This window comes from Helianthus annuus, chromosome 1, assembly GCF_002127325.2.
Source record: "Helianthus annuus cultivar XRQ/B chromosome 1, HanXRQr2.0-SUNRISE, whole genome shotgun sequence".
Classification (NCBI taxonomy): domain Eukaryota; kingdom Viridiplantae; phylum Streptophyta; class Magnoliopsida; order Asterales; family Asteraceae; genus Helianthus; species Helianthus annuus.
In genome coordinates this window covers 77104868-77118752 of record NC_035433.2, presented here as the reverse complement: position 1 = coordinate 77118752, position 13885 = coordinate 77104868, and positions in this window count along the sequence as shown.

Here is a 13885-nt window from a genome sequence, read left to right as displayed (position 1 = left end):
TTGGCCATATAGGTGCTTGCAAAAGAGCCTCTATGCAAAATATGAAAAGATATATGCCAGTGATGCATTCATATTATATATATATATATATATTTCTTTTTGTAGAAATATCTGATTTTGGGAGGTATAATCTGTAGATGGGGTAGTAAGTCGAACGAGCAGTTAAAGTCCTACAGTTTGCAGATGTAGTCGTTGTGCGTACCTCTTTTTTCTAGGTTGATGATAACTTATGATCAATAGTAGGTGGCCAAATCAAGTTGTGATGACTCGAAATCTCAAGACTCTTTAAGCACAGACGAAGTACTATCACATAGTGTGGGGTTGTAACGCTCCGTGTCACACCCCCAAAATCCACAAGCGGAGTATCACCGCAGGGAGCGTGACTGACCAGGATCCAGCCACCAATCATATTGAACAATATAAATAAATAGATAAAATCCAAACCAAACAATATAATTGGCGACAAATCAATTTAGCAAAGTCTAAGTTATCAGCGGAAGCATTAAGTTCAAAACCAAAAGATAGGTTCATAGTTCATAAGGTTAAAGTTCATAAGTTTAACATGGCACACACCAGTCCATGTCCCACAACGACTCCTCCCATGCAAGCTCCTGCTAAGTACCTAACGACCTGCAAGGCATGTAACAACGAGTCAATAACAAAGTTGAGCGAGTTCACAGTTGGTTGTCCATTTTAATGTTGTTCCAAAAATCATAAGTTATTTTGAAAACCATGAGTTAACTAGTTCCTTGTTTCCCAAACCATAACCAGTGAGGGCTATCCCATGTTGTAAACCACTAGACCCGTTACCATATCGACTACTGACTTTAGTCATGTTTATGTGCCCTGCGTCAATGTCTATCATCATTGACTAAGTGCCTAAGTACATTATTCCACTCCCGTCCTCTGCGGCACGGTGTGAGGATTGTCAGACCTAATAGCGCTATTTAACTAATGACCCGTTCGCCAATGGCCCGACGATTAAGTCGATATAAAAATGAGGGACTTCATGATAGAGTTTTGTCTAGTAAGTTCTATGTTGTCATCCTTCCTATGGAGGATGGAGGTACGTATTCTACCCAAGGAGTATACGCAGGATTTAATGTTGTCATACTTCCCATGGAGGATGGAGGTACGTACCCTACCCAAGGAGAATACGCAGGATTTTAATATTGTTCCTTAACCCATCCCCAACCCACTGGGAATCCAATGCCTTATAGAAAGTGTGAACTCACCTTAGATTAGCTCGGCAGATTAAATTAAGTGTATGAAATCTAGAGCGACCGACCATGCCCTATAATAGTTACCATGGTATATTAGACTTTATTTAGACCTTGCAACAAAGTCCTACACATATCTAGCAACTTGCACACAAACAAGCAATCACATAGCACGTCTATCATATGGTTCCTGAACCATGTTCACAACCTTTCTACAACATTAAATATGCTATCTATACAATTATCAAACAAGCATGGATACTAAAAGTAGCAAGTTCGGTCGTTATGCATTCATGCTTTATTGCATAGAAAAATCACTGAAAATAGGTTGTTTTGGTGACCTGTTTAACCTGTTTACAAGTCTTCAAAAATTATGATTTTTTATGTGAAGTACCTCTCAGAAGGTTAGGCCTTGTGTTAAAATTTCAAGGTCTAACTCTTTCTCGAAAATTCGTAAAAATTCATTTACTAAGCTACAATCAATTCGTCACTTCTGACTGCAGCTTACTAAAAAATTCATTTAAAATTCCTCGTTTATCCGATTGACGAAATTCCAGTTGGAGATTTTTGAAATTACCTGAAGCTACCTACACTAAAAATTTGAGATCATAACTCAATTCGTAAATTGAGTTATCACATTCGTAATGGGCTGCAAATTCTGCCAGAAAACGCTGCCTGAACCTTTGATACCGAAAAATTCATAACACATTCAATTTTCGTCGAAAAAATGCAATTCTAGTGGGGTTTTAAAGATATTTCCTGGAATTACATTTTAGACTTAAGAAACACATGTTTTTGTGATGTTTTATCCATGTTACAGCCAATACAAGTCGGCTGTAAATTCTGATCAGAAGTTGTTTGAATTCAGCTTTCAATTAAAACATGTTTATGACATTATAACACTATTTTTAGCAATAAAAAACCCTAAAAATATCACATACACAAATTTAGCATCAATTTTCATTATCAAGATCATATAAAACCAAAACCCTAGCATGCATACATGATCATAGAGTTACTAAATTAACACGTATCATCATCTAGGCATTAAAATACATGTTTCTAGCAAACCCTAACACATAACATCCATGTTATCATGCATCAATAGTCACAACAAGATCGAGAATTCATGTAGAATCAAGAAACGCAGCCATGAATAACAAGTTATGAGTGTATGTTAGAGGGATTACCTAGAACGATAGAGATGAAGATCAAGAACCCGAAAAGATAAGTTTTCCTAGCTTCTTTCTTGAGTTTTCTAGAGAGAGAGGGAGAGAGGTCGACATCTGGGGAATGGGGGTCCTAGGGATGGGTTTGGTTTTATTATTTATTATTTTTTTTAAATAAAACTTTAGCAAATGCACAAACGGTCCTCCAAGTTTTCCAATTCTTAAACTTGGACAAGAAGTTATCAACATAACTTTATAGAATGACACACAAGTCCCTTGTTTTGCAAAGTTAATCAAATTAAATCCGTTTGTTTGTTCGCGTGTTACTAACTTGTGCGTTTAAAAATTGTAACTAACAGAAAAAGGTTAACGGCGTTAACCTGAAAGTACGGGATGTCACACTCCGCATTTCCGCACTTTCTTATTTTAGCAAGTCATGTTGTACTTTCCATATTTAGACGCTTGTACTCTCTTTGTAATCTACTTTCGTTCCGTTTGTAATTCGAGACTATTGATCATAATGAAAACGAAACTATTTTGTGTATTCATATTATGTGCAACTGTTAATCGGTTTCTCGTTTGAACGGAATATTATTCAAGGATTCTTGATTCTATATTTATCGAAAATGATACTCGTTAAACTAGTTGAAACTATTAAAATGATGAGATTCGGATCCTAAATCTCGAAACTCGAAAGCTTTGTGAAATGAATAAATGTTTAAAGATTTTTATTCGTTAAAAATATGGTCATTATTCAAATTTAAACTAATTAAATAATTAAATTAATTAATTTTGTTATTTAAAAGTTTATTTTTATTAGTAACCTAGTTAATATCATTAAATTATAAAGTTAGTAAATATAAACTAACTTATTTAGTTTAAACTTCAAAGTTAATTCTTTTAAAAACTATATAAATATAGTTAAATAAAGTCCAGGGACTGATTATGCAATTCCTGAAAGTATAAAGTGCATGGACTGTTATTGCATTTGTTGAAAATTTGTGTTATAATAACAAAGAAAAGAAATAAAACTGAAGACACCAGGGATCAAACCCGGGTCTCCAGCCAAACCAACCGCGCACCAAACCAACTGAGTTGTGGCTCTCTTTCGATCAAACCCGGGCTCCTAAATCATTTAACTTCTCGCCCAAACAAGCCTACCAGCAAGCCCAGCGCGCAGAAAGGTGGCCAGGTCCATTTTTAGCGCGATTTTTATGATTTTTTTGAGTTTTAAACAACTTTTAACATTAATTAACCAAACACCAACTAACCTAAACCTTCCCTATAAATACCACACATAATCCAAGCTTGTTACACTTTTCTAAACACTCCAAACTCTCCTAAATTCATCCTTAATCAGCTGCAAATATCAAGTTTGAGCAGAATCATACAAAGTTACAAAAGTATACATAACTTTCTCATTTCTTATCCGATTCACTCGATTCTTTTTCCTACTTCTTTGGTTTGACCTTAGCTACATTTCCATTGGTTTTCCATGGAAAATCAGGCCCTGGGATGTCACCAAAAAGGCTCCAAAGTTAACTGATTTTTCTGTTTTCATCTAAAACTTTGCTAAACTTTGTAAACTTGAGTTAATCTCATCTCAAACCTATGTCCTAATGCTCATAATCAATCGAATGGTTAGTTGCGCTTAAAAACAAGGCTGAGAAATGTTAAATCAAAGGTTAAAACCTCACAAACATTCTGTTTTAGTTAGGGTTTTACCCACAAGAAGTGTTCAAGCTTGAAGCTTGATGAATGTGTGATTGTTAGACTAGCTTGGGCTATCTTACATAAAAATCCACTCACTTCCTCATGTTTTCTCATAGATTAGTTGTTTTATTTCATTTTTCTTGTAAGTTCATGACCCTCCTTGTTTTTTATAACAACAAGTGTAGTGGTGAACATTAGAGGTGCCTAAATGGAAGCTTTGTTCTTCCTACCTCATGTATGAATTCTATGATACTTAGAGGTGCCTAAATGAAGACTTTGATCTTCTACCTCACAAGCATATATGATATAGTATACTCTATATAATACTTATGTAATATTCAAACAAACCGAAACCTTGATGATGAACAAGTGGACATTGTCAAGTTAGTAAGTATTTCATCTAAACGTCATATGTGATGGATGATTGCTTTCATATGGCTATGTTCATGTTATTTTAAATTCTGAAATCCATAATCTTCCGTTATTCCCCAAACTCATACATCTATGTTCCTTTGTGTAGAAGGACAAGGTGCTCTAAACTAAACAACCAACACCACTCGCGGGATTCAAGTAGGAAAGCTTGCAAAAACCATGATCATACTCGATCCCTTTTACCTTTTTATCACTTTGGGTGCAACATGTATATTATACAAACTACACTTCACTTTGAAACTGTTTTAAACGAACTCTATCCATTGTTGAAACATGAAACTATGTGTGATGCTTGTTAATCGTGCATGTGTTAGGATCGGAGGCTCTCATGATTGTGTTGTTTGTATAAATCGAACATTCAGAAAATATGAAACAGTGAAAAGTGCAGCAGAAATGAATACAAACTTTGTAAACACAATCCAAAGAAGAGAATAGTTTGATAAACAATTGCTTTTCATCAGTCGAAAGGTTACAAAGCAAATCAAAAGATTACAATGCAAGCTTGCAAAACTAAGCTCCCCCTCAGCCTGATACCCCAAGGTTGGTTGCACAAGATGAAAGGATTGGACTGGAGAAGAAGAATCCACTCAGTCAATCAAATGTAACAGTACAGGGTACTGCTCCATTTATAGGCAAACCAAACCACTGAGGCATCTCAGCTGACGTCACCATGATAGTGACATCTAACAACCTAACAACCTATAAACACTGTTCTACACAAACTACTGATGTTTAACAACTGATTATAAGTAAAATACAAAACAAGAGATAACTACTGCTTCATCGTTCCGCTGTTGTAGCCTGAGCACTGATGTTGAGCATCAGTGCTTTCTTCAAAGGTGATCAGTCTTTGAATGAGCAGTGCTTGTGTCTTCAGCAGTACTTAGGAAATGACAATAGATAGAGCAACAGTGTTTGTCTTCAGCAGTCTTTAGAATTTCATCAATGTTTGGTTCATCAGTTGTTATAGTGAGCAGTACTTAAGATCCATCAGCTGTTAGATTACCACTGTTAAGGGAAAAGCAAAGTGTAAACAGCTGCTTATTATGAATCCACTGTTGTGATCCGGTTTTGGCTTTCATTATCTGTTCCTCTGGTAGGGTTCAATCCCAACAATCCCCCCTGGAACAGATAATGCCAAAACCCTTCATTATTCTGGACCTTTATTCCTCATCAGAAGTTCCTTAGCTAGTCTTTTAAATTCTTCTTCAAAATCCTTGGAACTTGTGTCATCTTCATCCCTACACAGTCTAAGTTCAAGGAGATCCTGCAAATCTTCAACACTAAGGCCTAGTGCTTCTTTCCTTGATATATACTTTACTTCACCATTGGATCTGACCACGGTCAATACGTGGGTCTTTTGATCGGACGTCCACTTTAGTATTTTTAATCCTAATGGGTTTCTTGGGAGAGATTTATTTTTAGATGAGTTTGGAGATGTTGGTCTTGAGAACACTTTCAGACTTTCAGACATTCTTTTGAAGGCCATTTCAATGACATTGTTTGCTGCAGCTATGTCTTATGCAGTCTCTCTTTCAATTAGCTCTTACCTCTCAATGTTTGTCATGCCTGTTGAAGTGTTTGGTGATGCAGGTTTAGTTAATACCTTCTTCAAAAGGTTCTGAAGCTTTGTTGAGCTCTCTTCTTTTAGACCCATTTTCATGATGGTATCATTGAAGTACTCAGCTTCCTTTTCTTTGACCTCTTCACTTGACAGCTGTTGTCCTTCTTCTTGGTTTGTCACAAGTATGGGATTATCTGCTGACTTGAACAGTGTTTTGAGGTTTTCAATCTGCTGTTCAAGCTTCATCATTTGTTCACGTTTCTTTGAAGTGCCTGAAACAATTATCTTCCTTTTCTTCAGCCTTCCATAGGCTTCATCAGTCTGTTGCTTTGACCATTTTGATATGGCTTCAGCAGTATCCATTTTTGCATCCACCAGCTCCTTTTTCTTTCTTTTGTACTCAGCAGTTAGGTCAGCGATGAGCTTTTTGTATTTACTCCAATTTGGAGCATTCTTCTTCTTTTTAGGATCATTCTTGATTCTGTCAATCCTGTTAGCCTCATGCTTTAGAGCGACTATTGGCCATTCTTCAAACTGTTTTTCTTCAGCAGGATAGAACTTCCCTTTCATGATATAGGCTAGATATTCTTTTCTTAATTTATTTCGTTGATCAGCCTTTTCTTTGTTCAGTTCTTGTGCAAACTCTTCTATCTGCTTCACTTTTGAGAGGAAGAATTCCAGTTTTTCAGCAATGGCCTCGTCACTTAGACCTTCACTCTCAACTTTAGCTCTTGTTTTAGCTTGCCTTGCCTTAAGCTTGAGATAATCATCCATATCCTCTGGTGCCATGAAGCCTATGAGTGTGGGGAATCTTCTTTTTGAAAGATCTTCCTCAGTGTAGAATTGCCTCATCTCATTTTTGATAGCTTCTAGTTCCAGTGGATATTTTGCAGCATTAGGATCATGTATGTCCTCATCGGCAGAGATTGGCTTTCTTTTTCTGGTGTAGAGCTTTGGTGGTTGTGATGTGAGAAAGGTGAGAGTAGTGGTAGATGATTGACTAACAGCTGTTGTAACAACTGGTGTTTCAACCGCTGTTGTCATTACAACTACTGATGTATCAGCAGATGTCTTCTGCTTTTGAGCAGGGGTTGTGATGGTAGTGGTTTGAGTGGTGATGAGTGACTGATTAACAGTAGTTGGAACAACTGGTGTTACAACTACTGTTGCCATTACAGCAGATGTTGTAGCATCTGCTGTCTTCTGCTTTTTGGCATGAGGTGATGATGGGGTGGCTGTTTTTGATGGTGAAGTTGTTGTTGGTGATGTGATCACAGATGATGGTGGAGCAGTGGTTGTGGTGGTGTGTGGTGATGTAGTGTGTGTTGATACTGCAGTTTTGGTTTGGCTATTTTCTGGCTCAATAAAGATCCCATCATCAATTTCTTTCTTTTTCCACTTGATCTTCTCCCCCTTTTTGGCATAATCTGGGAAGGGTTCATTCATGAAGAGGACAGTGGGAGGAACTTTTCCAGAAGCACTTTGTATATGAGCTTTGATAGCTTTAATATCTGCCTGAGTATCCTTGAATCTTGACTCCACCATGTTTGTCAGCTTTTGTACATGCATAGCATGCTGCTGATCTGTCATCTGCTTTTGTCTTTCCAGCAATGGTTGAAACATGTTCCATAACTCATTTGCAGCAGGTGCCGGTTGTGCAGGTGCTTGAGCTGGAGCAGCAGTGGATTGGGCTTTGTGAGCTTTTAACAGCTGCTGCACCATATCCTTTATTTCAGCAACTGAGGTTTCCAGGTTTTCAACCCTGCCCGTCAATTCCTGATATTTTGAATCATCACCCGAATTAACAGGATCATCTGAATCCCCACCAGCAGTGGTTGTACCAATGTGTGACTTAGGAACAGAGTCCCAAAAGTCATTCATTGATGCCCCTTGTTCTTGGTACCGGGGACTTCTTTCTTAAACACTAGATAACCTTTTGAGGGTACCAGAGGGCAATACATGCTCACTGGTGGTTATCATAGGTGTTATTGAAGAAATTGCCTTCAAGGGAGTCTTACTAATGAAACAACTGGCCAAATGCAGATCTGTTGATCCAACATTTGTAGTTGCTGCTCCGCTTGAACTACTGACAGGAATTACTTGTAACTCCTGCAGTGTAACCTCCTCAGTTGTTGCTGGGATAGCAGAGATATCAGCGTCAGACCCAGTCACTTGTTGGAGTATACTCTCAGTGATAGGTGATTGAGAGGAACTGGTTTGTGTCTGTGTAACATCAACTGCATGCAACAAAGGTATAATGGATGGTGGTAATGTGGGGGGTGAAGGTAAGGGAGTTGAAAGAGACATGTCCTTGGGATCAGGACTGTGGAAGATGGATCCGAGTGGGTCCAGAGCTTCATATTGTGGGGTCCCTGTGTTTACAACCTGATCCTTTTGTGAGGATGCAGGAGGAGTTTAAGGCAAGGGTTGAGATCTTTCTTCCATCTGCTGTAAGGAAGTAGCAGCAGTGGTTATTGGTGACTTTTGTGTTACTGGCATTGACTCTGGGATCTCATCTTCCAGATGTGCCTTTGTTTTGGGTTTGGGGGGCTTTCTGGATCTTTTCTTTTTGGTCTTTTTAGTGGTGGCAGGTGTGGGTTTCAAAATAGTGGGTGTGCTGCTTTGATCACCTGGAGCAGTGGGCTCAACAGCCGATACCTGAGGAGCAGTTTCATCTGCTAAATTCTGCTCAGGTACCTCTGGTTTTGTTTTTATAGGTTCAAACATTCTAGAGAATGTTTCTGGCGTTAAACAGTTTATTTTAAAAGGAGTACCTAGTTTGAGCAATTCTGCATCTTTCTTTTCAAATTTTTGTTCAAAATAATAGCTTAAAAACTTTGGAAAGAGCAGAAAAGCTTTGCAACATTTCTTACTAAATCATCAAAAATCTCCTGGGAATAATTAAAATTTTCATTGTTCAGAATTGCATATCCCAGGCATTGAATTTTTGATGGTATTTCATTAAAAGAAGTTGTTTTATTAAATACACACATCAACAGAGTGTGAAATAAAAATCTTGGAGCAGAAGGGAAGAACCCTTTTTGTAAGGTGTCCCTTTTTGGTTGCTCTGCATAACCCCTATTTATGAAATCCTTTTTCAACTCAGTTTTAGAAAAAGAGGTTTTACCTTCCAGATCATTGAGTTTAAAGACTTCAGAAATAAATTGTGGAGAGATTTGAATCTTTTTACCCTGTACCAAGGAGTTGATGGATGTGACAGTGTCTCCTTGTTTTTCAAGGGTGGCATTGTTCCAGAACTCTCTCTGGGTTTGTAGATAGATGGGAGCGTCTGCTGTTAACAAAGTTTTATACTTTGATGCAGATAAGGTGTCAATGATGGTGTCAAAGGTGTTGTCGGTTGTGGGTTTTGTGAGTATACCCAAATAGTTGTGAGGGGCTTTGTAACGAATTTCTGTGGTTTCAGCGGCCATTTGAGTGGCGTCTGTGGGAGCGGAGGAAGAAGATGTTTTTTATTTTGACTTCGATTTTGATTTCGTCATTTTTGATGAAGAAGATCGAAGAAAGTTTTTGTGAAGAAGAGTGGGAAACTGCTTTGAGAAGAGAATTTTTGGAATTCAATTCGACAGTGTGAGCCCCTGTTTTGGGTTTAGTCAGGGTTTTATTTTAGGGAAAAAGTGAATACTGACGTGGCAGCGGTTATAATGATCTGACGACTAAAAACTGACCACGTGCCAACCCGTGATGAAAGAGTAAATAATGGAAGACAGTTGTTTTGAGTGCCACTAATGAAACGAATATCAGTAGTTACAACGGTAATAAATGAAGCAGTGGGTGATTTTTACCATTAGTGGATGCTTTTACTACATCAGTTGATAGTATATCAGTGGATGAAACATTGATTTTGAACAGCAGTGTTTATCAAGGAAATGAGAGAACAGGGGTTGACTTTCAGCAGTGGACAGATATTAGAGAGCAGATGTTTGAAACACGATAGCAGTTAAGGGAAAACAGTGGTTGATGGCAAGATGAAAGACCATTAACATAACAACTGTTAATGCAGCAGTGGTTGAACTTTTGACAGTTAATTTGAGCATCTGCTTGTTCAGATGTGGAGATTTTGTCTTGTGTAAACATAATATCATGTCCAACATCTGTTATTCTGCAGAAATGCTATACTCAACAATTTACATTTTGGATGCAAATTATCAAGTTTAATTTGTCAGCAGTTTTCCTTAGGAAATTATGTTCTAGGTTTCCCACATGTTCACTTTTTCCTGACAGTGGTTTAGTCATTCCAGATGATGAAGACTTTTCTACTAAGGCTACTCATTTTGTGTCTAATTGTTTGAACTAGAACATGAGTATCTCAGTAGTTCAAAAACAATTTTGTAATCAATTTTTGATCTGTGATAAACAAACTTGAGTTTGATATGACCTTGACATATGTACCATTTCCTTTTGATCAGTTATAGGAGAAGTAATTTCACACAAAAATAAGGAAATTACGTCCTGACCAGAGATGAACTTTTTACTATCAAAAATGAGTAAAAAGTACAAAATATATTATATAAAAAAAATAATATATCTGGTTTTATTCTGAGAAAAAAAATGTTGAAAATGTCATCAAAAGGATCTGGTAACTATTCAAGTAAGTTCACAATCATGTCGTCTTCAAGTTTTATGATCACTATTTGGGATCATTTCCTTATCAATTGATTACAAAATCCTCTTCTAAGTTCAATCACTGGGATACTAATTTTACCTGAACTTTTCCTGAATTAATGAATGCACACAGTCGTATGATGACCATTGTTTCCCAACTTTGTACTCTTAAGTGTTTTGGATTTATACTCTTTTCTTTTGATTTCAAAAGTTTTGAGATAAACACACTTTTGAGTTTTTGTAATTTTTCTTCTTCCCTTTTTTACCCTTCCCATTCATAAGTAATGATGGGAGGTTTTTAATGAAAGAATACTTAATCCAAAATCATTTTCAGCACTGTTTTGAGAGATCTGGCCGCATGTGAACATGCTTTATTACCAAATCTCACATTACTTATGATTTGGACTGTTTTTGACCCCTGATTTTCTTAATGTGTTTTGACAGGGTTGATTTAGTCCTTTTGAGGATTCTTAACCTGCCTTCTAACACATAAGATTTCATGACTAAAGTTTTATTTTCCTCTTTCTAAGTTAGCAAAACACTAATGTTTATATGAACATAGGTTTTGTTAATCTGAGGTTCATACTTTAGCATAAAACATGATGAAATCATCACAAATTCCATAACAACAGTTGAAATCAATTTTGAAGAATGATAATCATACCATAGTTACCAGACATGTTTTCAGATCTGAAAATTATGGGTGATTTGTGTATGACATCACTTGTTGTTTGAAATTTGTGAATCTTATGACATCTTGGTTGTTTTACAGAGTATCAGATTCATCATTTTGAACATGATTTCTCGTTACTCTGTTTTTCAACTAAATACAATCAACCTTAGTATCAATGAATTTTGAGCTGAACTGTTATGTCAAATTGATTGTTAGATCGAATTTGACTGTTCGAGCTCTGATACCAATTGTTAGGATCGGAGGCTCTCATGATTGTGTTGTTTGTATAAATCGAACATTCAGAAAATATGAAACAGTGAAAAGTGCAGCGGAAATGAATACAAACTTTGTAAACACAATCCAAAGAAAAGAATAGTTTGATAAACAATTGCTTTTCATCAGTCGAAAGGTTACAAAGCAAATCAAAAGATTACAATGCAAGCTTACAAAACTAAGCTCCCCCTCAGCTTGATACCCCAAGGTTGGTTGCACAAGATGAAAGGATTTGACTGGAGAAGAAGAATCCACTCAGTCAATCAAATGTAACAGTACAGGGTACTGCTCCATTTATAGGCAAACCAAACCACTGAGGCATCTCGGCTGACGTAACCATGATAGTGACATCTAACAACCTAACAACCTATAAACACTGTTCTACACAAACTACTGATGTTTAACAACTGATTATAAGTAAAATACAAAACAAGAGATAACTACTGCTTCATCGTTCCGCTGTTGTAGCCTGAGCACTGATGTTGAGCATCAGTGCTTTCTTCAAAGGTGATCAGTCTTTGAATGAGCAGTGCTTGTGTCTTCAGCAGTACTTAGGAAACGACAGTAGATAGAGCAACAGTGTTTGTCTTCAGCAGTCTTTAGAATTTCATCAATGTTTGGTTCATCAGTTGTTATAGTGAGCAGTACTTAAGATCCACCAGCTGTTACCACTGTCAAGGGAAAAACAAAGTGTAAACAGCTGCTTATTCTGAATCCACTGTTGTGATCCGGTTTTGGCTTTCATTATTTGTTCCTCTGGTAGGGTTCAATCCCAACAGTATGCCATGTAAACTAATTGTGTTCATATATGCTCATTAACTTTGCTAGCCTGCCTTAACAATTATAGCGCTATTGGATTAACGCATTGCCCACGATACTTGGGGTATTGTTAAGTGAAAGATGTTAACCTCCCGCGATGCTCTGGGATAGGCAAAATTAAACGCGTTGGAAACTTAGGTTTGAACATGTTGTTATACAATCTAGGCATACTAGTAACTCGCATATTATGATTCATGTGGATATGAGCAACTTTTTAGACTATATTATGCTATGTAAACAAACTTGTATGCTCGCCAACTTTTTTGTTGATATATTTTAATACATGTTGCAGGTTGATAGTTTGATGATGATGCGATGAAGAACAAAGATTAGGTGGACTTAGATACACACCTAAATTTAAATTATCTTTTGATGTTATGTTTTGTTGAACAATGTTGTATTTCTTTGGAATCTTGTATGACATTTAGTCCATTTATGAAATTTGAATTTTAATTATATCGTCACATAGTGTTATGATGTCTCTTGCAATCTATTTCGTCTCATCCCGATGTTTCCGCCATCGGTTGGGGTGTGACAGGGGTCCACATATTTGATTCTTAATCGTACTATAACATGATAAATTTCACAGGATATTGATCAGGCATAATCTGTTTAAGCTTAAGTGGACAAATATACCGACAATGTTTTTTGAGCCGTGGTTATCCTGAAGAAAGTTGAAGTGTGCTAAGACTTTTCACGGGATATTGATCAGACACAAATCCCAAGTGTACCACTTGTAACTATCATCACCCTACCAATGTCAATTGTCGCCACTGTACCATTTGTAATCGTTATGGGCACAATACCATCATTGCATCAAATAGTTGAAGTAACCTATTCACAATCACAAACACAACTCCGAATTTTCATTAGACAAATTCAACATACAAACAAAACCGTATTCATATGTAGTGTGCAAATCGAATGAGTATCTCAAACGGTTTAAGATATAACTAAAATGATATGGAAGACTTAGAAAAATAACTTTAAACATATCAAAATATATTTGAATTTTAGTTTTTTTTTAATTCCATCTCTTGAGATATAGAACGGATCAGATAAGATATCATACCAACTTTAAAAGTCTTAGCACACTTCAACTTTCTTCAGGATAACCACGGCTCAAAAAACATTGTCGGTATATTTGTCCACTTAAGCTTAAACAGATTGTGTCTGATCAATATCCCGTGAAGTTGGTATGATCTCTTATCTGATCCGTTCTATATCTCAAGAGATGGAATTAAAAAAAAACTAAAATTCAAATATATTTTGATTTGTTTAAAGTTATTTTTCTAAGTCTTCCATATCATTTTATTTATATCTCAAGCCGTTTGAGATACTCATTCGATTTGCATACTACAGATGAATACGGTTTTGTTTATATGTTGAATTTGTCTAA